Genomic DNA, 25120 nt, shown 5'->3' on the forward strand with positions numbered 1-25120 from the left:
CCTTCTGACTTGTAAAAAATTAAATTAAAATCACAAAAATAAATAAATAAAATAATAATAATAATAATAGTAATAAACAAATAATTATAACAGAAAAGGCGATAGACAACCTATGAGTTTCCTTCCTTCTGTACGTAATTATTCAGTCGACATTTGAATTTCCCCAAACTGTCAGCCTCTTCCACCCATCTAGGTAATTTATTCCAGTAATTTATAACTCCCTGCCTAAAATAATACTCCTTAAACGAGAGGACAGCGGAAGGGCCGGGCAGCTTACAATTTTGGCGATTAATTCGTCAGCGTTTGAATTTCGTTTGCACGTGCAGCAAAAGCCTCACGCTTCCTCGCCAAATGATAATAACGTGTTAGAGAGGGCAGACGAAAATTCTTCTGAATAGGTCAAAGGTCGACGTAGAAGGAGCTTTAAGGCCGATAATTTTATTTTTTAATGTCGACGGGGGGGGAGGGGGTGCGAATTCACTCTTTATTAAGGGGTTTCGAGGCGGTTTTGTTTTTAAATTTTAATTACCGTCGGTGTCGAAGGAAACGGTGAGTTCCCGACTTTTCTCCGCAATTAACGTCTGTTTCTGTCGTTACACATCTGCGGGGCAGACGTCGAACTGTCCTCGCTACCGCGCATGCCCCGTAACATATTTCTTCGTGGACGATGTTAGCTCGTGCAAAACACGGAACAAATAAAACCTTCTCTTTCGGACGGCAGTCGTTTTATGAACTCTCAACCTCCCCCGTAAAATGACCCTCAGGGTCTCTCGAAAGAGATTTTAATTTCGTCGCCGCAAATGCCCATTTGGGTTCGCTTTACGCGTTTCCCCGCCACAAATAACTGCCCTGCCGCGGCGTGTCATCGCCAACATAATGAAAAATGCGTTCCAACGGAGGCGAAGTTTAGTTATTACGCGGGGTCATTTAGTGGGGAAGGCGCCGTCCACACATTTATCGAGGCCACCCCAGAACGGAGAAGGCAACCTCCGATTTGTGCGCGAAAGAGGGTGCACTTATTTTGATGTTAATCGGCGCGGGGAGGGGTTCTGTGTCGCGATGCAGTAGTGAAGTTCACGACCTTTTAAGCGCCAACTCTCTTCGGAAGTAAAGCGCATTTCATTGACGGCGTCGTCCGTTTTTTAATTCGCATTTTTTCTTTCTTTCTTTCTTTTTCTTTTTTTTCTTTTTCTTTTTTTTTTTGCGCTTTGCCGATGTTGTTGCAACATATTTTAGGAATCATCCGTTGTGTTTAAGATTCTGTTTAGTGCCTCCGTAGCCAGGTGGGAAGGAGCAGTAGTGAGTAGCACACGTTTCTTGATTAGACCGGGGTTCGAGCCCGTGACCACCAAATACGGAGGATGCGGAAAGGTCAGGGAATGACCAACGCATATCCCGGAGCAATATGGCCTTAGTTGCTAATGTCCCTAAAAACAAACAGGAATCAGCAGCGGGTGATACGTAAAGTGCAGGTGCACACGCACGTGTCCTTGGATTTAAAATAAAAATAAATTTTCTGTTTATACTCCGGGACGACCAAACGGTCAGAGGAGTTCACAAGATAGACAGAATACAAGAAACAGCACCGTATTCAGCAGTCACGGGCTTGAACCTCGGTCACTCAAGGCACGTGTACTTATGCACCCGCGCGCCTGACCACTTGGCTACGGCGGCCTTTTTCAAGTGGCACAGAAACAACGGTGGCCACAGTTCTTGAAACGAGCATTTCGAACGAGAAGAGTCTCCGGTGGGTAGACATGTATGTAGACATGTATAGTATCTTATGTAGGACGGCACCTGAACGTCAATTCATCTCCGCCTTCGTACACTGTGATGATTACAGAAAGCACTGTAAAAGGCCAGAAATGTGTGTAAAATTATGTTCGTGCAGTGTGTGTGTTGTTGTGTTGTTTAGTTGTTTCTGGCCGTTTTGTCACCAGGCAGGCGATCACCTGGAAAGCCTGCCCAGTGTCCGTCTACACCACGGGGAGGTAGGCCACAACTACGCATGTATTGCGACCGCCCTCTAAACGCTCTGGTTTACCAGCTCTTACTGCCCTAGTATCAGGGCAAAAACAATAAAAATAAAAAAAAAATAAATAAATAAATAAATAAAATAATAATAATAAAAAAATAAAATAATAAATAATAATAAAAAAATAAAATAATAAATAATAATAATAAAGTACTTATATGTAAGAAAATAATAAAAACTAGATAATAAAATCTGTCCATCGGGCAGCCCAAACCCAGGGAACCAGCAAAAATAAATAAGTAAATAAATACAAATAAAATGTGAAAAAAAAAAAAAAAAAAAAAAAAATATATGTATATATATATATAATAAATTTAAAAAAAAAATAAATAAAAATAGAAATAATAATAATAAAAAAAATTAGAAAACTATTTTTAATAGAAAAAAAATAAATAAAAATTAGAAAACTATTTTTGGTAGAAAAAAAATTAAATTAATTAATTAATAAAAAAAATAAATAAAAATTAGAAAACTATTTTTGGTAGAAAAAATTAAATAAATTAATTAATAAAAAAAAATAAATAAATAAAATATAAAATTGAAAAAAAAAAAAAAAAAGAGAAAAGAAAAAAGAGAGGGAAAAAGTATAGATATATATCTGATCCCGCACTGGCCAGAAGCCAGTGCCAGCAGGGTTCTCCACTAGGAAGTCTAGGAGGTATTCCGTAGTTGAGTGAGAAGGCATCTCCGGCGATCAAAAGCATGACGAGCAAATTCTTGCAGGGACTGGAAATTTTCTGTGGTGCTTAGGAAGTCCGGCTCATTTCCAGGGACAGTGATACTGGTGGAGAGAAGAAGGTTCTGTCGAAGATCTAGGTACTGATGGCAGTGGTATAAAATATGTTCCCAGTCTTCTGGGTCACCACAAGAACAGAGAGGTGATTCAGCAAGGTTGAAAGTTGCAAGTTTCGCATTAAGGGAGCCATGACCAGAGAGCAAGTAGAGAGTGTACAGACCAGGATGAAACCATTTCTGAGTGGACTCTAACGCGGCAAAGGTGACGTTAGGGATGAATTTTAAAGTAACAAGACCCTTAGAGGTAGCGGACCATCTGTCTTGCCAGCTCTGCATCAAAATATTCCAACAGCGTCTTTTCTCTGCCTTGGGATCCACAGTGACATCGATGGTAATGCCAAGAAAGGTGACAGGGATAGCGTGCCTAATGTAGAAGCACAGGCCTCTGTACATAAGAAAGAGATCGAGGGGCAGACAGCCGTTAAGGACCTGCAAAGCAGGAGTAGACACAGTCCTACAGGCCCTGCACATTGCCAAAAGCATTTTACGTTGAATGCTGTGAAGTTTGGTCCGTACTGAAACCTTCTTAACATGCCAGAACCAGGCGGCCGCGCCATAGGAACAAATTGGTAGAAACACAGCTTTGTAATATAATCGTAAAGAACGAGAATTGAGACCCCAAGATTGTTTAGAGAGACGCAGAAGTGAGAAGGTAAGTTTTTTGACTTTCTCTGAGAGATCTTCCAAGTGTTTAGTAAACGTAAGTTTACTATCAATGATCAGACCAAGAAATTTTAGAGAAGAAACCATGGAAAGTGATTTGTTTTGAAGTTTTACAACAGGTGGCCGTGAAATATTAAGCGAACCCTTAACCAGCATCATTTTAGTTTTCGTGGAGGATATGGATAATTTATTTGTGGTTGACCATTGAGAGAGATCTGACATGACTAGGTTGGCAGTACTTTCAAGGGAGGCACGGGAATTGCCCTGGATCAGCAGGGTGAGATCGTCTGCATAAGCCAGTTTGGAAGTATAAGGAATAGTTTTAAGGAGCCATTCGTCAAGAACGATGTTCCAGACAAGTGGTCCAAGAACAGAGCCTTGGGGGCAGCCCCTAGTGACAGAGCGGGAGATGGAGTTAGATCCAGAAATAACAGAAACTGTACGGTTTTCAAAATAACTTTTTAAAAGGTTATAGAGAGGAAGAGGACAATCAGCCGCACGTAAGCGAGCAAACAAACTAGACCACCATAACAGATCAAACGCCGCAGAAAAATCAACAAAAATAGCAAGAACGTATTTAGTATTTGCAGAGTTAACTCGAGAAAGGAATTCAACGACTGCTTCTTCAGTTCCTCGTCCAGTTCGGAAACCATATTGATCGTCTGATACAAGAGAGGTGTTCGTGAACAGTGAAGTGAGTCTTATAGCAATCAGCCTTTCAAGTGTTTTGGCCAAATGCGATAACAGAGCAATAGGACGAAAGGACTTGCCACTTTGGGTGTTTGAAGGTTTAGGAATTAGTTTAAGAAGAGCTGTCTTCCAGATAACAGGGAATGTGCTTTCATTCAGACATTTGTTGAATAGAGTCGGAAGAACCGTTGGACGTAGCTTGTGGAATTGTTTGATAAAGATGCCCTCATGAAGGTCGAGGCCCGGACAACCAGAGTTGTTAATTTTTAGGACAGCTGTGTCCACCTCCAGCTGCGTGAATGGCTGAGATTCAGAAGTAGTAGTGTAGGAGTTATTGAGCAGTCTTATTTGTTGATGAGTAGTCAAGTCATCCTCTGGGCGATCAGAAGGAAGCAGATTGTCCAAGATAGTGTTGATGGTGTCCTTCCAAGTGAGAGTTTCGGTGCCGTTTGCGGGTACCGACCAATAAACAGTAGGGGAATAGGATTTGTTCCTTCTTATAAGGCGATAAACAAGGCCCCATGGGTCCCGATTGCCAGTAGAAGTAACCAAGTTCTGCCATGATTTTATTTTACAGGTAGTGATGGTTTTGACGTATTGTCTTTTGAGAGCCTGATATTCTGTTTTAAGACTTTCGACGTCGGGAGGTGGCCAGTTCCTGCGATGTCGTTGGTAAGTACGCCTAGCCCGATGCACTTGCTGACGAAGCAGAGTAAGTTCTCGGTTCCACCATGGAGTGGGATGGGAAGACTGAATTTTCTTTTTGGCTGCTTTATAACAGGCGTGGCTGAGAGCATCATTAACATAGGAAGCTAATTCAGAAGCTGTAAAGTGATGGATGAAGTTTATGGTTTCAATTGGGAAATCAGTGTTGATTGAGTCATTAAACCGGTTCCACATGATGCGACGCAAAGAAAATCTTCTAAGGTCCTGTAGTGGAGGATTATATGATTGTGCAGAGCAAGTCACGGAGAAGGTGATCGCACGATGGTCACTTGAGCAAATGTTAGTATTTACTGTCCAGTCATTAATATTTGAAGAAACGGAGTAAGAAGTAGCAGTTATGTCTATATTTGATTCGCCATTTAGAGAGCTGAAGGTATAAGGTGAGCCGGGTTTATTTAGAACCGTCAGCTCATGTGAAAGGAGAAAGTCTTCTATGAGTGAACCCTTGTTATCAGTATGTGGGTGATGGGGTTCGTCACCCACTCCGGTGGGTGACGAACCCACTCCGGTGGGTGACGAACCCCAGGGCCTCACATATCTGGTGACATGTGGACATGTGTTTCTGTAAGGGGAGGCTCCTAGAACGTGAGTTCAACTCCGCCTCGTATCTCTGTGAAGATCAGTATCACTACAAATGGGCCAGATGTGTATGACGTTGGTTTGTGTGTATTTTGTGTGTGTTCTGTTGTTCTGTTCTGACCGCTTGGCTACCCAGAAGCATCAATCACCTGGACAGATGATTCTGGGTACTCGTCCACACCACGGGAACGTGGGCCAGTCCCAGCTAAACACGTACCGTCTCAATACCAGACTCTGATCCACCTGATGTTGCCAAAAGGTGGGCCAGATTCCTCTAGGGGCCCACTCCAGAGGAGAGAGAGAGAAAAAAAAAATAAATAAATAAAAATAAATAAATAAAAAATAATATATATATTTAGATTTTCCCGTGGTGCAAAAGGAAAAAAAAAAAAAAAAAAAATGGTGAGTATGGGCTTGGTACACCAGGGTCCAGAGCGGGATATCATCATTCTTCTCTCTCTCTCTCTCTCTCTCTCTCTCTCTCTCTCTCTCTCTCTCTCTCTCGCGTAACCTCATCAGACAAAAGCTTGTCATTTACCATTCCTCCTAAGAAACGAGATGTCACCGAATTCCTTCATTTAACTTACATCTGTCTGCTTCAATAAACTCCGAGACCGCGATGAAAACGCTGCAACGTAAATCTGTTTCCAAAACACAAATGTGCGTTCTTCGCGAGAAAAGCCCATCTTATGAAACACCACTGCGGTCACAATGAAACTGCTTCCTGCCAGCTGACTACACGTAGTCCACTAATTACCGCCCGTTTCAACACGAAGGTTTGATGGCATCCTTTCAACAGAACGCGACAAAGGAACTCGGCGGACCCCGCAGTCCACGGACGAAAGTCGGTTGTCAACAGAAGAAGAACGATTCCGAAAGGGGACACCTCGATCGGACATACATTTTGGGAGATTGCAGATATACGAGGAAAACCCAATCTGCAGCTGCGAGAGCCATCTGGAACAAGCCCCGGCCATGTTCTTAACTCGCGTGGAACATCCCCCCCCCCCTGGCAGACATTTATACGAACAGTGAGAGAGATTTCCCTCGGGCATCGTGCTGCGAGTGTCTCTTCGATACGAGTATCGCCGAGAACGTTTCCCTCGCCCCCAGCGCAATCCGATATTTCTCTTCTTTCGCTTTCGGCACCCCGTGGAGCAGAAGACGTAATAATTTTAGCCGCACACCCCCATTATCGCGTGACAGGCACAATAATAGGATTTCGCTCGCCCATTCACGGCTGCGAGCCGACGAAAGCGCTTCTGGAAGACAGAAGATCGAGTGGAAAGTGAAATTGTCATCTCAGCAAGTCACCCGCCCCTCGAGTGACACGTCGGCATTTTTCCCGAGATGCGGCCAACGGATTCACTCTTTGAACCGTGGAAAGATGAGCCAAGTTGCCGAATATTCCAATTTTTGGATGGCGATTTATGCGGAAGTTTAATGCTGGTGTGCGGAAGTACGATCCAGATAAACATTGTAATGGACATCGTTAGAGGGTCCCCTGTATCTAAAATGCAACTGCCATCCAAAGTCAACCAGTCGAGGCCGGTGCATCGAGCCTCTTAATGGTTGAAAAAGGCCTTACTGCCAACAATAACAAAGCATATTCCCCACAGATTCCAGCCAATACTCATTCTGCAATCCTTAGCAAATGAACCATCGCAAACTTAACAGCATCGTCCCACATCGTCCATCCTGCAAGCGATTGAACAAAGAGCACAGTTGGCCATCACTTTCCTCCAGATCCTTTTGATGCAATTTCCATCCCATCTGTGCTCTTCACGTACTACAGTATTTCTACAACGATACACGGACTGAGATGCTTTGGTACATAAATGCCTTGTCGGATTCTAAGAAAGAACAATTGTGGTACAAGCCAATACCACACCCTCTCTCAAAAAAATCACCGCTGCTGTTCCTCAGGGAGGAGTGACTGAAGCAACTGGGATTCCAATATGCAAAACCGACAGAGTGTAGAGTGTGTTTAGTGTCAAACGGCACTAGGGGTCCCCCCCATCTCCGCGTAGTATACATTTTTGTGGGTGTGAAACAGAACGCTGTCAACGCCAGAAATTTGAAACTGTGTGGATTTTGTACATGTGTAGCGTCGTGTACCTTTGTTCCTCTGGCCATTTAGCCGCTGGGCCCCTAATGGGACTCAACGTTGTCCACACTCCGCCCGGTAGAGGCAGATCCGGTACACCGGTATTATGGTTATTTACTCTGACAGGTCCTGCCACCTAATTTATTTATTGATTAAATCTAATAATAATAATAATAATAATAACAAAATTCTTTTAATAAATTAACATTTGTGATTCCACGCAGCGATAAGCGGAGGAATTTTACAAAACGTTCGCTACACAAGTGACCAAGCGGAAAAATACAAAGTTCAGCTGCAAAGTAACCATTAAGGGCAAAATACGTGAACGGGGAAATCGGCACACGCATCCTTTACATACAGAAAGGTGTCATCTCGATATCACTTGTCAATTGACCATAGGTCCAAGGCGATGTTGAGAGAGTTGAGACTGTTCAGAGTCACAAAAAAAACAATGCTACGGATAGTGGTCAGCCAAACCCTTTTGGGTGTAGGGCTGAAGCAATTCAGAGATGATTCGGACGCTAGTTGTAAGTTAGAGAAGGGAAGGGAGACTGGGGTAAAAACAGAGATAAGGGACCATAGAGAAGATGACCCCAAATCGACGGAGCAGGCCCATGTCTCGCCAGAGGGAATAGAGGGGTGGCGAGGGGGAGGAGACCAGGAGTTATTCCCCTCTCCCCCGGGGAGTGGAGGCAAAGGACCACGCAAAGGAGCGTGGCTAGAAGGCCTAGTGGCAGCATCTGAGTGGCACCAGGAGTGGCAGCATCTGCGCTGTCACTCCTGGGTCGAACCAAAAAAGGGGTTGTATGGCGCTATTCCCGCGGAGGTTTACGGTTGAAGTAAAGTTCGTTGCCTTCCAAAAAGGTCTTGGGCAAACTTGAAAAAGGCGCGGTAGTGTTGCTCGTGTTCCAGAAGGCGATTTTCTTAGTCCTGTGAAAGGTAATGAATCTGTGTAATCAGAATGCGTCGATGGTCTTCGTAAAGCGGGCAGTAGTACATAAGGTGGTCAGAGGATTCCTGGGATCCACAATTACACAGAGGGTTGTCCGTTATATGGAAGGAAGTCAGTTTTGCACTAATGGAATCATGCTCCGTGAGAAGGGTTCTTTGTTTGTTATTTGGTTTTGAGGCGCATTAGCAACTAAGGCCATAATGCTCCGAGTATATGCGGTGGTCATTCGCTGACCTTTCCGGATTCTCAGACTTTGGTCCGTGAGAAGGAAGGTGGTTTGCAGGGCCGGGGAAAACCATGTCGGGAGTTGGCATTTGGGATAAACTGTGTGGACTTGTGAAAGAAATTATCGGGTTATGGACCCCTTTGTAGATTCCGTCCACTTCGTCTGCCAGACCTGCGTTAATGGGTGATAAGTTTCTTTTCTTCTGCAGTCCTGTTGTTGAGTGGATCAAAGGTGAAGTCTAATTTTGTGTCCGATTTTCCTTTGGAGAGTTAATAGAGTAGGCCTGTGAGGACAATTTCTAGGTCTAAAGACCTAGAAATTGTCCTTTAGACCTAGAAATTATTACCTTTAGTTAGCACACCTGCTAGGACTTGCAGGGCATGGGTCGAGACTCTGCAACAAGCTCGTGTTTTTGTTAAGTGGATAGACCGCTGGATGGTTTCTAGCTTTCGGCGATTGACGACCGTCTGTGTCATTGAGAACCACACCCCGGAGGCGTAAGTGAGGGCAGGGATGAAAACTGCCTTATAGAAGAGCGCCAGGGTGCGCTTTTGAGGACCCCAGTCCCACCGGGTTACCCTGGCCACTAGGGCAGTGTAGTTTGTGATCTGCAAGCTGACACCGACCTAGGCGTGGTCTTCGAAGCCAAAGTAACATTCAACAGCCACATTGACGTGGCAATACCTCTCGGCTATGGTGGGCCCGCAAAGCAGCAATTGCTTAATTTGGGCCTCTGCAGCTCCCACCAACACGAAGGGAATTTAAGCAGGAGAGTATTGGCTTTTGCAGTGGGCCAATGCTAAAGTCCATAACAGTCCCGAATGGACCATCACCACTGAATTGGCAGCCGCCGCCTTGCCACCAGAACAATGTTCTTCTTTGTTAATGAAAGGAGGATCACATTCGCAGTCAAAATGCTAATAGGATCGATTTGCTGACCCACCATCTGGGACTCGTGCAGCTGGTGGATCGCAAAACCTCGTCTCATGTCCACTCCCACGCTCGTCAGTCATCAGTCAATGTTCATTCATCCCACAGTGTACGCTCCTCTTAATTGTTGTTTGTTACTTGAAGTGCCTCACTCAAAGACTCCTGGAATTCCGATGGATGCCGTGAAAGGATTTGTGTGGTTTCTCTTTCCTCACATTTTAAACAATGTATTAATTTATGTATTTTTCATGTTTTAAAACTAGTTTCACTTCGCGGTCAGTTCACGCTGAGGATTGCACGAATCGACATTCTGCGCATCTGTTGGCCGATTTTCGAAGTTCCCTCCGTGAGAGGCACGTGCGTGTTCTAGCAGAAGCGAATCCAGTTGTTATCTCTCTCTCTCTCTCTCTCTCTCTCTCTCTCTCTCTCTCCCTCCTGTCATCAGGGAGTATTTACTACCGCATGCATGCCAAGCGAGATAAGCTCCTGGTTATTCGGGGATCCGTATTCTCGAGTCACAAAGGGAGCAATCCCCCTTCCCCCTTCCACACCTCCCTTACGTTTACCGTTGACAAACCGTTATGCTAATCGTGCGCCCTCTATTCATTATTGGATTTCGTTGGCGCAAATATGAAAGTCCATTTGACAGACAAACAGCGCCATCAGTGGGACGATGAAGCACGTGTTGTCCGAGCATTTCAAAGAGCGAAGTGACGAAGGGACAATTCTGGCTTTGAGAGGATTAGCGAGTTGTCAGTGGCGCTAAGAAGGCATCGGGGGTTGCAGTCACTGCTGGTCCCCTTCTTCTTTGGGCTCTTGCTGCAAAAGTGAGGTGGTCTTCGGAGGAGGGTGTTTGCGGTCTTTGCAGTTGTTGGGTGATCTCGGACAGCTGGGGGCCTCGCAAAAGTTTGTTTATCTTTGCGAAAATTTCTCCCGAAATTCTTCGTGTTTATAAGGAAGACCTTTGGCCTTCCCGTAAGAAGGGGTCTCCGACAGCAGCGCCGTCCTGTGACAGTAAACTGAACTAAATGAATTTTCGGCAGATTCAGCGGCAACCAGATGGGGAGGGAGAGCGGGCTCTTTCATTTCCGCATTCTTTTAATCGTAAAGTTTCTTCCCACTCGTCACGACCCGAGTGTTCATCTGGGGCGGGTGCTGTCAAGCATCGCGCCGGTTCCACTTCATTAGTCGCCAACGGTTTTAATGAAGTTCATTTGCGGGGCCCCTTCGAGGTGAGTTTTTAATCTTGGCGAGTGCGCGCGAGAAAGAGAATAAACAGCGGTAATGAAATGAATGCCTTAATAAACGGGACAGGGCCGGCGGCAAAAAAACAAGCGTTGATTGCGACGAGAGGTAATTGCGTCTGCAGTGGAAAGGCGTGTCGGGGTTCCAATTTTTCTTTAAATGTGGTTTGTGGCGAGCGGGAAACATGCGGTGGCATCACGTGGACAGCGGTACTTGACGATTACAATTAGTTCCGAAGAAGACTCGTGCGGGGAGCTGGAAAGGATTTCTGCACTCGTCCCCCATTGAGCAGATCTCTGGTCACACCGAGTAAGAATAGGGAAGTCACCACACTTATCAAACAGGGCGGAATTCCCATTTGCAAATCGTTTTTTTTGGCCCCTCAGGAAAATTGCTTGGTGAATGGAGAGACAGAAAATTAAAATTTTCTCAAATTTAACAGAAATTTTTGTTTAGAAGAACCTAAGCGCCGACCAGTGGAGGAAAAAAGAGAGTGCCCATTAAAATAGCTTATTTTAAAAATTCGTGGGGAAGAGTTTTCGCAGCACGGTCTGTTCTCGGCTCTTAACAAATACAGACCCAAATCCTTGCAAAACAGCCTGGCTAAACTCTTCAACACAGCAGTACACAAACATGTCTTTGAATTCTTCAGGCCTTTCATCGATCAGAATCAACATGGTTTCAGCAGTGGCAAGTCAATAGTCACAAATTTACTTCCTTTCGGGCAATACACCTCTGAAGCTCTTGATAACCACCTACAAGTTGATGCAGTCTACACAGACATATCTAAGGCATTTGATAAAGTCCCGCACGAACAACTTCTGGAAAAACTTAAGCTATATGGTATCCGTGACCCTTTGCTCTCATGGCTACGCAGCTATATTACGCATCGTTCCTTGAGAGTTATCATCGATCAAGTGAACTCAGACTGTTTTATACCACTAAGCGGAGTACCACAAGGCTCTCTCTTAGGTCCTCTTCTCTTCATTGTTTTCGTAAATGATCTTCCTTCTTTCATCTACACCTCCAATGTTCAAGTTGCTCTCTATGCAGATGATCTTAAGATCTACTCAGCAGTGAAGGAGATTACCGATTCTGAACAGCTTCAATGTGCTCTCAATAAATTCTCTCTGTGGCTATCTCTGAATGGCTTGTCTGTTAACTCCTTGAAGTGCAAAGTAATCTCTTTCTCATCCGGCAGATCTCCACAACTAATAAATACGGAGTACACTATGAACTCTGTGATCATCGAAAGTTAACGACTTGGGGATTCACTTCTCCAGCAGTGCTAAATTCGATGCCCATGTCCTTAAAATCACCAGCAAAGCATTCAAAACACTGCGATTTATCAAACAGAACAAGTTCAAAAACTACAGATATGCTCTCATCCTTTATAAAACTATTGTTCTCCCAATCCTTGAATTCAGTTCACCCATCTGGAATCCTCACACAAAGACTTTAACTAACAAAATTGAAGCAGTCCAAAAAAAAAAATTGTCCATTATCTTACGTTCCGTAGTCCTCTATTCTATCACTCAGTGTATTATGAATCGCTGTGTGATCACTTTCATCTGAGGTTTCTGTGCACCACCAGAAGTGTTACTGCTGACATCATAGCCAAAAGCAATTACTGCATTGAAACTTATGAAGCATCTGATATCCTTAGTAAAATCAACTTCAAGAATCTTACGCTGTTTCGCTTTGACTCTGCCACCACGGACTTTATGAAGTTCAGTCCACTGAACAGACTCAGCAAATCGGCAATTGATTCTCTCATTGACTTCTTTGACAACTCCCACTCAGTGATGAACTCCATCCACAAGTGTTCAACTGCAGAGCGACTAGCTCTCATCAAATTATTGTAGTTTATTATTATTTTGTCTTCTTTAATTAATTAATTTATTATTTGTTTTAGAGATAACTTACCTTAATTTTGTATAATGTGATTTTTGTGATTTGAATGTTTCAATCTCTATCAATATTTATCTTCCTGTTGGATCTCTTTTTATTGTTTTCAATTGTGTTCATTGTTCTGCTCTCATATGCACTCTTCATGGCTACCTGTTGTGTATCTTTTATTAATAAAATAAAATAAAATAAAAACTCTACTCGCCTTTTTTTCCGCTCTCCTCTAATAGCTCTTCCTTAAATTTATTCAAACTATCTCCTCTTGCAACACGAAACGCAAAGTTTGTTCTACCAATCAACCACCCGCTGGCTTTAGACATCTATTCTGCCACCATCCTTCCTCCGGTTGAGTTTATGCCCCCTGATGTGTGCAATCTCAGCAAGAAGAAGAAGGATTCCATCAGCATTGTGCTTGCTCCGTCCATTCGATGCGTAAAAGACCCCAACGAGATACTTCGCATGCACAATTTATAGAAATGAATCCTTTCGTAAGAGCACCTCCTCGTGTTCTTGACTAACCTGGTTGTGCTTCCGTGCACTTGTTCTAAAAGATGTACATCTTTCTTAAAATAAGGCCCACAGACATTGTGTGCAGTACTCAAGGTGCAGCCCAACCATTGCTTGTACAATGGGATAAATTACCTCCTTATGCATGCCACCATAGTTTCTGTGCATCACTGACAAAACCTCATGAACTGTCCTGGCAGCCTGTCTGCATTGCTCAGAGAACTTCATATTCGAATGCACAATTTCTCCTCATTGTTCTCTACTACTCTGGAAATCGAACTGTCCTACCAGACGTCTTCCTCCATCCTGTTATCATCCGTCTCCTTAAATTTCTTAGTGTTATCCCTGCCACCAGGGGGTACCAAACCACAGTTCTAAATGACATACGTGATGGGGGGGCATAAATTGAGGAAGGGTGGTTGCAGGATAGACGCGCGAAAAATGTGCTTTTAGCCAGAGTGTAATCGATTGTTGGATCAAACTGCCCTCTGGTGTTGTCCAGGTGAGCAGTTTGAATAAATTTAGGATTAGATAGGTGACGTAGGGAGTTTTATATTTTTGGCTGATGCTGTATAAGATTAGTTCCTTTCATCATTTGCCGCTACAAGTGAGGATACAACTCTGTTTGGCCTACCTCCCTCCTGGCCACACTGAAGATACATGGATTGAACTTGAGACCTGGCTAGTTGCTAGCCTAGTTCCTGCTCAACAAACAGTTGTGGGAAGAGACTTCAACATGCCTGTCCCAAGACATGTTAAAGCTCTGCAAGGCTTAACATTAACCTTGAACTCTTTAGACCTCAGAAGACATATCACACCGCCGACGAGAGCAGGTCAAGCTTTAGACCTTGTTTTCCACAACTTTCCCAACTGTTATAACCTTCCCAACTCTTGCATTTTCTTCAGATCACTCACGTATTATCTGTGCCTCCTCAATATCAACGGTATGGGGAACTCAAGCTAGAAATTATAATTCAGATACCCACTCTCAACTGATATTTCTACGAAATTCTCGAAACCTGAAATAGCCATCAACCACCATCCTCCACCATTAATTGGGATAATTTATTTTTATTATCCGCTGAAGCGGCAATCCAATCCTTAGGTGAGCAGTTTAGATTTAGAGCCATGATTGGTGCATCTAAACAAGTCACAATTAGCGAGAGAACGCAACGGTGGTTTCATCTGGACATAAAACCGTCTTCAGACGTAAGCAGAGGGCATATAGAAAATGGATAAGATCCAGAAACAGTACAGACCACGAAACCTTTAAAAGGGAGAGAGCTCACTTCCTGCGCCTCAAGAGACGAGCACATCAACACTACATCTTGTCCCAAATTAAGAAGTCCCGGAAAATTTCCTCGAAATACAACAATAATTTTAACACTAAAGGAAAGCTATTTGAGGAGTGGACGTGCATATCTTTTGTCCATCCAGATGAGACCAAAGAAACTGCTATCCTGCCTAGTCTAACTGGGAAAACCCTAAATTCTATGGATGATATAATAGTTACTAAGCAACAGCTCACTGACGTGATAAATGGCCTGCCCAACAAGGCTACAACTGGACCTGACGGCTTTCCACTGTTTGTGGTCAAGGTGTGCTCTGTGTACATTGTGGATCTCCTCCTTAACATCTTCCGGAAGATTCTAAAGACAGGCGCCATACCTGAACTCTGGAAATCCTATTATGTCAAACCAGACCCTAAAATTGGAAACCACAAGACTGCTAAAGATTTCCTTCCTATTGCCATAGGATGTACTTTATTAAACGTTTTTGAAAAACTAATACATCCAGTAATTATCCAGCACTGTTTTTCTCACCGACCACCTTACCTCCACACAGTCCTACACGACAGGTCCACGACCTCAAATTTCCTCGATACTCTCTTCAGACCACAAAAGGCCCTGAATGATAGAGCTCAACTGGACATTATTTTTCTTGATATTAAATCTGCTCATGATACTGTGTCAATCCCTACCCTTTTATACATCCTAAAAGAATATTTCAAGGCATCAAGCCAAATAGTCAGCATTCTGGAGTCTTTAGTACACCAGAGAGAGTTAATTATATTAAAAGGATCTCACCAAAAAACTATCTATGCAACGAGGGGGTTGCCTCAGGGTGGGGTGATGTCGACCACCCTCTTTACAATTCTTCTTGAACCATTTCTTGCTGCACATCCAAATTTCTGCTCCTTTGCCGATGATTTAAATTTTTTTATTATTTCAAAAGACCCCAAACAGATTCAAGAAATTAATAATCAAACCTCCAATCAAATTCAACAATTAATAGATTATTTACAGCTACTTTCTGGACTCCAACTAAACAATGCGATGTCAGCCCACGTGACGATCACGAAGAGGAAGTTCAGGAATGACATCCGAGTTGTAGTTAATGGTGAGACGAGTCCAAACATATCATCGCATACTGACCTAGGGTTAACGTGGATGAAGATTTAAAGTTCAAAGATCATTTCCTGAAGACAAAGAAGAAGAGGACCTATGCTGCATTCTGGGCTATCCGCCAAGAGCTCGTAGTCTGCAACAACATGAATCTGCTTTGTCAATACATTGATCGGTGTCTCACTCGTATACCTTTTAGATTTGCATCTGAAATCTGGTCCTCAGCACCTACCTCTTTGCGTAACAGATTCTTGGATTGGAATACTGGATTCTGCGGTGGCTGAACCGTTTGAGAGGGAGCCCGTTCACCGTGTCCAAATCTATTCTTCTAGTCAATCTAGGCATGAATCTTCTGGAAGTTCACTGTTCTCAAAAGAAATCATTCTCTAAGCTGCTAACCCTCGTCAGATTGATGCCCCATCGAATGAGGATATTATCTCATTTCCCCAAGCAAGCAGTAGAAACCACCAGTGCGGGCAACGTCCTCTTAGGATGAAGCTCACTGATGATCGTGGACTCCCTGAAAGGAATGTTCCCGTGTAACACGATTCAACATTTCAACACCTTCTCCATAAATCCGAAGAAGTTTGGAGAAAATAGAAGATACAGAAACCAAAATATCTACAAAATCACCAGAATTACTATAAAATGCGAGCTTTATTTATATGAGAAATGTAAATAATTTAATGCAAAAATATAAAGCAAAGCAAATTGTAACGAGAGAAGAAATGAAATGTAGGACAACCTGTATTTGTAATTGCAATATTAATTGAATATCAATTTTATTTTAAAGTTACTGCTATTAAGTGAATAGAATTTTCTAAACAATTTCATTATTTTAAATATCAGAAATTTGTATAAAATTGTACGCTGTATTTAAAATATATATATTTGTACACCCTCCAAGGCCACTGGCTGTTCAGGGGGTGAACCTAAGGTGAATAAACAGATAATAATAATAATAATAAATAAATTTTTTGTTTATACTCCGGAACGACCACACGGTCAGAGGAGTTCACAAGGTAGAGATAATACAAGAAATAGCACCGTATTCAGCAGTCACGGGTTTGAACCCGGGTCACTCAAGGCACGTGTACTAATAATAGTAATCGCGTGAATTGGACGTCGTACAAAACCGACAAGTGGACGCGATGCTCTCGTGTGCAACATCACACTCCCATTTTATTAAATCAGATTTCGTTGGCGAGATATTTTCGATTTCAGAGAACTTCAGAAGGTTGTTTACTTCTTTCAAAGCAGGAGGACACCTCCACAGGCGATAATGACAAGAACGTCGTGTCGCTGTTTTCGAGGGAGAACCCTGCGCTTTCAAACCACTTTTTCTCCATTTCAGAAAGTGTTGATGAGTCGTCTCCGAGGACCAAGAAGAAACGACACTAAACGAGTCAACCAGCAGTCGCAATTATATCGAAGATTTCAACTTCCATAGAGCCATTTGAGTGCGCGTGTAAAGGAATATATGAAGTAAGGAGTGAATTCGAAATATTTCGAGAAAGTCGATTTGATGGACGGATTATTCATCCGCTTTGTAGAAGGAGGGGTCTGAATTTCTCCTCTGTTTAAATGCACATAATTTTCTAATTTATTAGTAGTAAACTGGTGTTGTTGTAATTTCAGATGTCCATAATTATTATATTGGGATTTATCTACCACGCAGACAACACGCTTGATCTTTTCCTCACAAACAACCCTTCCAAGTACACGATCGAAGTGAGTGGTCCTTTAGGCACCTCAGATCACAACTTGGTGATTGTCTCTTCTCCAACGGAGCCTTTATCTCATGGCTATTCCCAACCTCGTGTTGTTTGGCATTACAAGAATGCAAAATGGGATGACCTGCGAGATTTCTTTTCTTCTATTTCTTGGTCGGATTACTGTTTCAAAACTTCCGATGTCAAGGTTTGCTCAGATCGTGTCAGAGAAATTATTCTTGCAGGAATGGAATCCTTTATCCCACACTCCAATTTAAAATCTCGTCCTTTATCTAAACCTTGGTTTTCCAATAAATGTGCTAAGGCTGTCCAAGAGAAGAATGTTGCATATCGTAAATGGCTTATTTCTAATTCTCCAGTTTCGTTTTCTGCCTACACCAAAGCTCGCAACAATTGTAAAGCAGTTATTAATCAGTCCCAACTTGAGTTTGAACAGGCTAAGAGTAGACAATTTGCTTCTTGCCCTAATGGTAGCCGAGCATTCTGGTCTGGTCTCTTGCCAAAAGTATATATTTAATATATTATATATAATTTATATATATATATAATATTAAATATATATACTATATACACATAAATTATTTATTATATAATCCTAAGGATTTGATAATAATGTAAATATTATTAATAAATATTTGAATTTACGCTGTTCGGTACTTTGAATATATTTTCTGCGACATTTTCACTATTTTTTCTGTCACTTTGATAATCTGGAAGAGCAGGAAAAAAAGGAGCAAGATTTGTGCTCACTTTCTTAGCTGAAAAACGAGACGAGTCCTTAGAGAATTTAAAAAAAGAAAGGAATATTTTGAGGAAAGTAATAAGAATTTGGTGTAAAAAATAAAATAGAAAAGAATACGAGTGGATGAAAGAAATATTTTATTAGGGGGGGGGATTGCGACGAATGGAGGGATTGAAGAAGTGCGTGGAGTAGAAAATAAAATGGGTTACCGGATACAAATTGCGCAAAAAGCAATTCTAAAGTTAGGAATTAATTATGAATAAGATAATAGCGAAGGAGGAATGGACTTCGGCTCCAAAAAGCTAATAATAATTATTTAGGACAGAGGAATTGCGGTTGACGAATCAAAAAGAAAAGAAAGTGTGAATATTGCGATGGAAGGGAACGCAGAAAGGGAGGCCAACGCGAAGAGTAAAACAATTTGATTATAAACTTGTTTGCTTCTCCGAAGAAAGAATTTTAATTATAAAAAGTGCGCTGTCAAACATCGCAAAAATATGAACGCTCCGGATTTAATGAAAGCAAAATAACTGTGGCGACATTAATACGCAAATGGGCATCGGAGAAACTCGCGCAAAAAATATTTTAAAATACCTAAGAATTACGTCGCTCGCGTAATTTGAAACTGGGCGCTGGTACGAGGTCGAAAAGAGCAACGAGTTCTTCCGAATGCGCTTTATTTTTCCTTTTCTTTTCTGCGATTGCGAGCGACATCAGTTTACTAAAACGCGAGTTAGAACATCCCACAGCCCCAGCGCACCACTCAACCGAGAATTAACTCTTCGAAAAATAAGAAGAATAAGGGTGATCCAGTTCCTCTGTTTCGTGACATAAAGAGCGTACCGAAAACACAGACGGACGGACATAACCTTAAAAAATTCGAGCGAAAGTAAGAGGATTCATCATCGCAACATTTAATATTACTAACATTGAACAAATGCCCGCTTGACAGCTCAAATGCCTTTCACCTGCAAGAAGAAGTCACGCTATGATATCAATGTTTCAATCAAAATGGATCACCTATTCAAAGAGTTAAAACGCACGAGGATCTGGGGTTAGTATGGGACGAAGGTCTGACTTTCCTGGCTCACCCCCTGAACACGAAAACAAAAATGAATTCTGCTATGTGGGCGATCCGCCAGGAACTCAAGAGGACACACAATGCTAAATTTGTTAAGAAATACATCCTCCGATGTCTCTATCCCGTTCCTCTTTCTGCAGCAACCATTTGGTCCTCTGCCCCTACAACACACTTCAACAAGATCCTCGGCCTGGAATACTGGCCCCTGAAATGGCTCAATCGGCGGACTGGCAACGAATACACTACTTCTAGGGCCTAACTCTACATCAATCTCGAAGTCACCCCACGGAAATAACGGATTGTGGCAGCTGACCTTATTTCACTGGCCAGATTAATCACAGGACGACTCGACTGCCCTGACATCACTGATCTGATACCTCACCCCCCCCCCCGAATTGTTGAAAGAAATCTAGCGGACCTAAGGCTCCCACTTAGCATCAGTTTCAACACTCTTCAAAGGGCTGACCCGCATGTTTCCTGGAAACAGATTTAATTAACAATCTATCCATCAATCTCGATGAATTCTGCCATCAGCATGCATACAAACGCCAGAAGCTAATGGACATCTACACAAATCTACTGTTATGACCCACAGGAACACTACCGGAAGGAAAAGATGGACGGTCTCAACCAAAGAAATGCTTTATCTTTTTGTACGTACATCTCATATTATTCTTCAGCACTTTCAGATAAATTTCTTAATTTGGAACACTTCGGTGTTCCATAATTTTCAAGCATTTTTTTTTTATTTCCATTTTATTAATAAGAAGATACACAACAGGTAACCATCTGAGAGCAGAACAATGAACACAATTAATTACAATAATAACAGATAATATTTTTAGATATTAAAGCTGCTTTCTATAATGTCTCAATCAACTCCTTGGTGACAATAATTGAAAGGCATTTCAAAATATAGGGAAACCTATTAAAAGTCATCGTTTCCATTCTCAAAAAAAGGCATCTGAGAGTAGAACATACAACCTTCCAATCGAACCAAGTCGTCTATAGAGGAGTACCCCAAGGTGGCGTCCTTTCTGCACTATTTTTCGCTGCCGCTTTGGACCCCTTCCTCTCTACGCATCCTGACTGCAACTCTTACGCAGATGATATAAAACTCTTCATCTTGTCAAAACATGGTGAGAAATCTGACTCATGCCACTGCCCTAATAGAAGAACTTGACCATTATCTTGAGAATATTGGCCTATCCATAAATCCGAACAAGTCAGCACAAATGTTTTTTAACCAACTTGAAGAAGAAGATGAACATAGACATCTTCATCAATGGTATCAGGATCCAAAAGGTCTCTTATCACCCTGATCTAGGGCTCACCTGGGATGAAGGCCTGACCTTCCAACAACAACACTTCGCCAACACTAAAGCAAAAACTCTGTCAGCAATGTGGGCGATAAGACAGGAACTTACTGGAGTAAACAACCAAAAACTTGCCACTCACTACATACAAACATGTCTCTTGTTGCGATTCCTATGTATGCCTCGACGATCTGGTCCTCTGTTTCCCTCACTGACATCAAAAAATTCATGAGTATCGAGTACTGGATTTTAAGGTGGTTGAACCGTGTGAATGGCCACCCTTTCACCATCTCGAGATCAATCATGTATGCTAACCTTGGTTGCACGCCTTGGAATCAGTTGCTCATTACAGGAAATCTGCGTAATCTCTGTCAACTCCTAAACGATCGCTTTGACGCGCCAAATGTCCACAATCTTGTTGTAGGCCCTAGGCTTTCCCGCGTCCTTTGCAATAGTGCATGGATTCCCCTCAGAAGCTTATTACAGAATTTAACTATGCTTGGAAGATGTTTTCCGTCTAACATCCTCCAAACGTACAACACCCTGAAGATTTATCCCCACAAGTTCTGTGATGAAAAAGCGTACAGAGAAGATACAGGACATGTACCACCACATACAACTGTAGAAGTTTCCTGATTATCTCCTTCAGGATGGAATTGCCCATCAACTCTACTTTGCTCAAGAACTAATATGTTTTAAATCATTATTTGTTTGTATGTATTAGTATTAGTATTAGTATTAGTATTAGTAATGGCCGCATGGTGCAAGAAAGCCTATGGTTTATGCTGCGCAAGCCAAAAAAAAAAAAAAAAAAAAAAACAGAACAAAACAATTATAAAAAAAAAATAATAAATAATAATAATTAATAAAAAAAAAAGGAAATTCAACCTATCATCCCACGTGCCTCCCCTACCCGAAGGCACCATCCAGATGACACTTGAATTTCCCCAAACTGTCGGCCTCTACCACCCATGAAGGCAACTTATTCCACTAATTTATAACTTGCTGGCTAAAATAGAACTTCCTGCAGTCCAATCTAAACATCCCCCCCGTAACTTGAATTTATGTCCCCTAGTTCTAGCATCATTTATAATCTTGAAAATTTTGTCCTCATTCATTTTACTGATGCTTCTCAGAGCCTTAAACACCTCAATCAAATCTCCTCTAAGGTGTCTAGTTTCCAAACTCTGCAACCCACATATTCGAAGTCTTTCTTCATAAGGACCCCCTTTCGCCGATCTCACCAGGCGAGTTACCCGTCTTTGCACCCTTTCAAGAAGCTCGATGTCTTTCTTTAGGTGCGGTCTTCATACTTGAACACAGTATTCCAAGTGTGGTCTAACAAAAGCCTTATATAATGGGATTATCAAGTCCCTATCTCTACTTGCAAAAGTTCGATAGATCATCGATAGGACACCATGAGCCTTCCTTGCAACCTGTTTACAATGCTCAGAGAATTTCATGTATGACCGTATCGTAACACCCAAGTCCCTTTCCTCCAAGTCCCTACTGGATTTAATTGAACTCCACCAAGTGAATAAGTTATTTTTGGATTACTGTTTCCCAGGTGTACTACCCTACATTTTGTTGGATTAAAGCATAGCTGCCATTTTTCTGACCATTCCTGAAGTCTATCTAGGTCTCTCTGAAGAAGCTCAGCTTGACAGGGATCATTAACTGCTCTACCAATTTTAACATCATCTGCAAATTTAGACATCACGCCCTCTATCCCTTCATCAATGTCGTTTATGAAAATTAAAAACAACAGTGGTCCTAATACTGATCCTTGGGGAACCCCACTTCTTACATCAACCCAATCTGAGGAATAGCCATTTATCACAACCCTCTGCCTCCTGCCCTGAAGCCATCCTGCTATCCGTCTAAGGATTGTCCCAGTGATTCCAACCTTTTCCAGCTTATAAAGCAACCGCTCATGTCGGACTGAGTCAAAAGCTTTGCTGAAATCTAAATAAACAATGTCGAAATTATTCCCTAAATCCAGCTCGTGAGTGACCCTTTCGAAATAGCGAACCAGATTTGTTAAACATGATTTTCCCTTTACAAAATCATGCTGAGTATCCTTGAGAATTTCAATTCGATCCAAATGATCCTCAATTCCAACCTTTAATCATTGCCTCCATCATTTTCCCTACTACTGAAGTCAGACTGACAGGTCGATAATTTTGCAACTTCACTTTTAGAGCCACCCTTATGTATGGGAGATACATTTGCACTTTTCCAATCCAAGGGAATCTCCCAAGAGTCTAGTGATGGTCGCATAATTAGCCTCAGTGGTTCAATGCACTCGCTTGCCGCCTCTCTTAAGATTATAGGGTATATTCCATCAACTCCAGGAGCCTTAATGGTCTGCAGGCTCGAAAGTTTTTTCATTAAATAATCTTGCGAAATTTGAATATCATTAATTACATATTTTTTAACTTCGCTCCCACAATTTCCCATTGCCACAAAAGGTTTTTCATTTGTAAATAACGATGCAAAATAACTGAGTTCATCTGCAACGCAGCTGGTGTATTTATTACTATCCCCTTTCCCTTACATAAAGGTCCGATCTGGTTTGTCCTGCCCTTCTTGGCATTTATATATGTGAAGAATTCCTTATCCCCCCTTCTCTTTGCTCTGTTTGCTAGTGATTTCTCATAAACTGCCTTTGCCTGTCGAACCTTTTCTGTGGCTCTATTACACACCACCTTGTAGCTGTTATAGGCTTCAGTACTTTTTATTGCTCTGTAACTTTTCCATGCCACCTTTTTCTGCTCAGGTAATGTGGCAACTTCACTATTCATCCAACTTGGGACCCTCCTCGTGGAGTAAGTGTAAATGAGTAAGTGTGTGTGTTGTTGTCTTACGGCACCAGGGGTTTCCCCCATCTCCGCGTTGCTTTCATTGTGGTGAACCAGTTCACTGGGAAATGCCAGAGATTTAAAAGTGTGTGGGAATTGTTCATGTGTTGTGTTCTGTACCGTTGTTCGTTTAGTCATTTAGCCTTTGGACCCCTATTGAGGCCCAACGTTGTCCCACTTATGCCCCGTGGAGGCAGACCAGGTACCCAGTAGCCTTAGATTCACTCTGGCAGGTCCTGCCACTTAATTTCCTGGGATTTCGGCGGCTAGGACCTTAAAAAAAATAAACAAAAAAATAAATAATAATAAAAAAAATAAATAAAATAAAAACAAATAAATAAAATAAAAAATTTAAAAAAATATAAAAATAAAATAAATAAATAAAGAAAAAATATGAATAAGTGAAAAATCTGCGCTATTGTAGGGGTAATATCGATTTGGTTTGTTTGGCCGAGTTTTGGGCGTAAAGTAATTTTATGATGTTAAGTTTTTGACGTGTGGAGCCTTCCTATGATGAAGGTAGAGAGGGGAGGAAGACCAGAGATTGGAGGGAAAAGACAGAAATATGGGGCCAATAGGGTAGATAGCCCCAGTTTTCAGTGGGGCATGCCTATGCCCCACCAGAGTAGAAGTTTGGGGGTGGAGGAGATGGAACAAAAAACGTCCTCCCCCCCCCAAGGAAGTGGGAATAATAGGTGAAGAGGGCTAAGGTGTCCTCTTCAGATCGCCATCAGGCTGTTTGCAGCTGTGCTGCGTTTAGTCTGTGCTGCATTCTGTTCTGTTTTGTCACACATGGGGCGAGCCCTGTCCTTGCTTTTCTTTTCCGTGTGATCAGCACTCTACTTGCCCAAGTGCTGGTCCTCTGCAGGGTTTCGGTTTTCTGTCACATTTGGCGGCGATATTTGTCAATATCTGTGTACGTTGCTGTAGATAGCTATTAGTGTTTATCTCCTGGTGAATAGGTCTTGCGCATACTGAGAGAGCGCCCTATATTCATCCTCGGTGTCCAGGAAGTGCTGCTCCAGTCCTTTTGGGAAGTATCTCAACCTTGTTATTAGTAGCCCTCTGAGGTCTTCATAGTGTGACAATCATAGTCTATGTGGCTCCAGCTTTCACGCATTCAAGGCATCTGTAATCAATGTTTTAAAGGCATACCACAGTTAAAATCTGTTCATTCTCTTCACGATATCTACACAGTTAATAGAGGCCATGGAGTACCTTAAGGCATCGTAATTTCCTTTTCTGAAATTAAAACCCATTCCTTTGCCTTTTACTTTTGCTACCTCTCCGTGATCACTTCTTGTTGCTCTGGTTCCTTTACTGTCAGCCCTGTTATGTCATCTGATTCATGGGTGATGATGAGGTCTAGGATATTCTTTTCCCTGACATGTTGATACAAATAACAGTCATCTAGTTGATTTAAAAATTTTGTTCCCCATGTCGAGTTTCCTTCCCATTTACTCCAATCAATTAGCGGCAAATTGAAATCACCCATAATAAGACATTGATACTTACTTGCCCATTCCATTTGCATGTAGAGGCTTTTGTCATAATCTTCACAATCACCTGGTCTGTAGATTACTCCTACTCGCATTATACCTTTGTTTCCAACTATCTCA

The sequence above is a fragment of the Mastigoproctus giganteus genome, chromosome 1 (assembly GCF_048544385.1).
Source record: "Mastigoproctus giganteus isolate SK-2022 chromosome 1, ASM4854438v1, whole genome shotgun sequence".
In the NCBI taxonomy this organism is placed as follows: Eukaryota; Metazoa; Arthropoda; class Arachnida; order Uropygi; family Thelyphonidae; genus Mastigoproctus; species Mastigoproctus giganteus.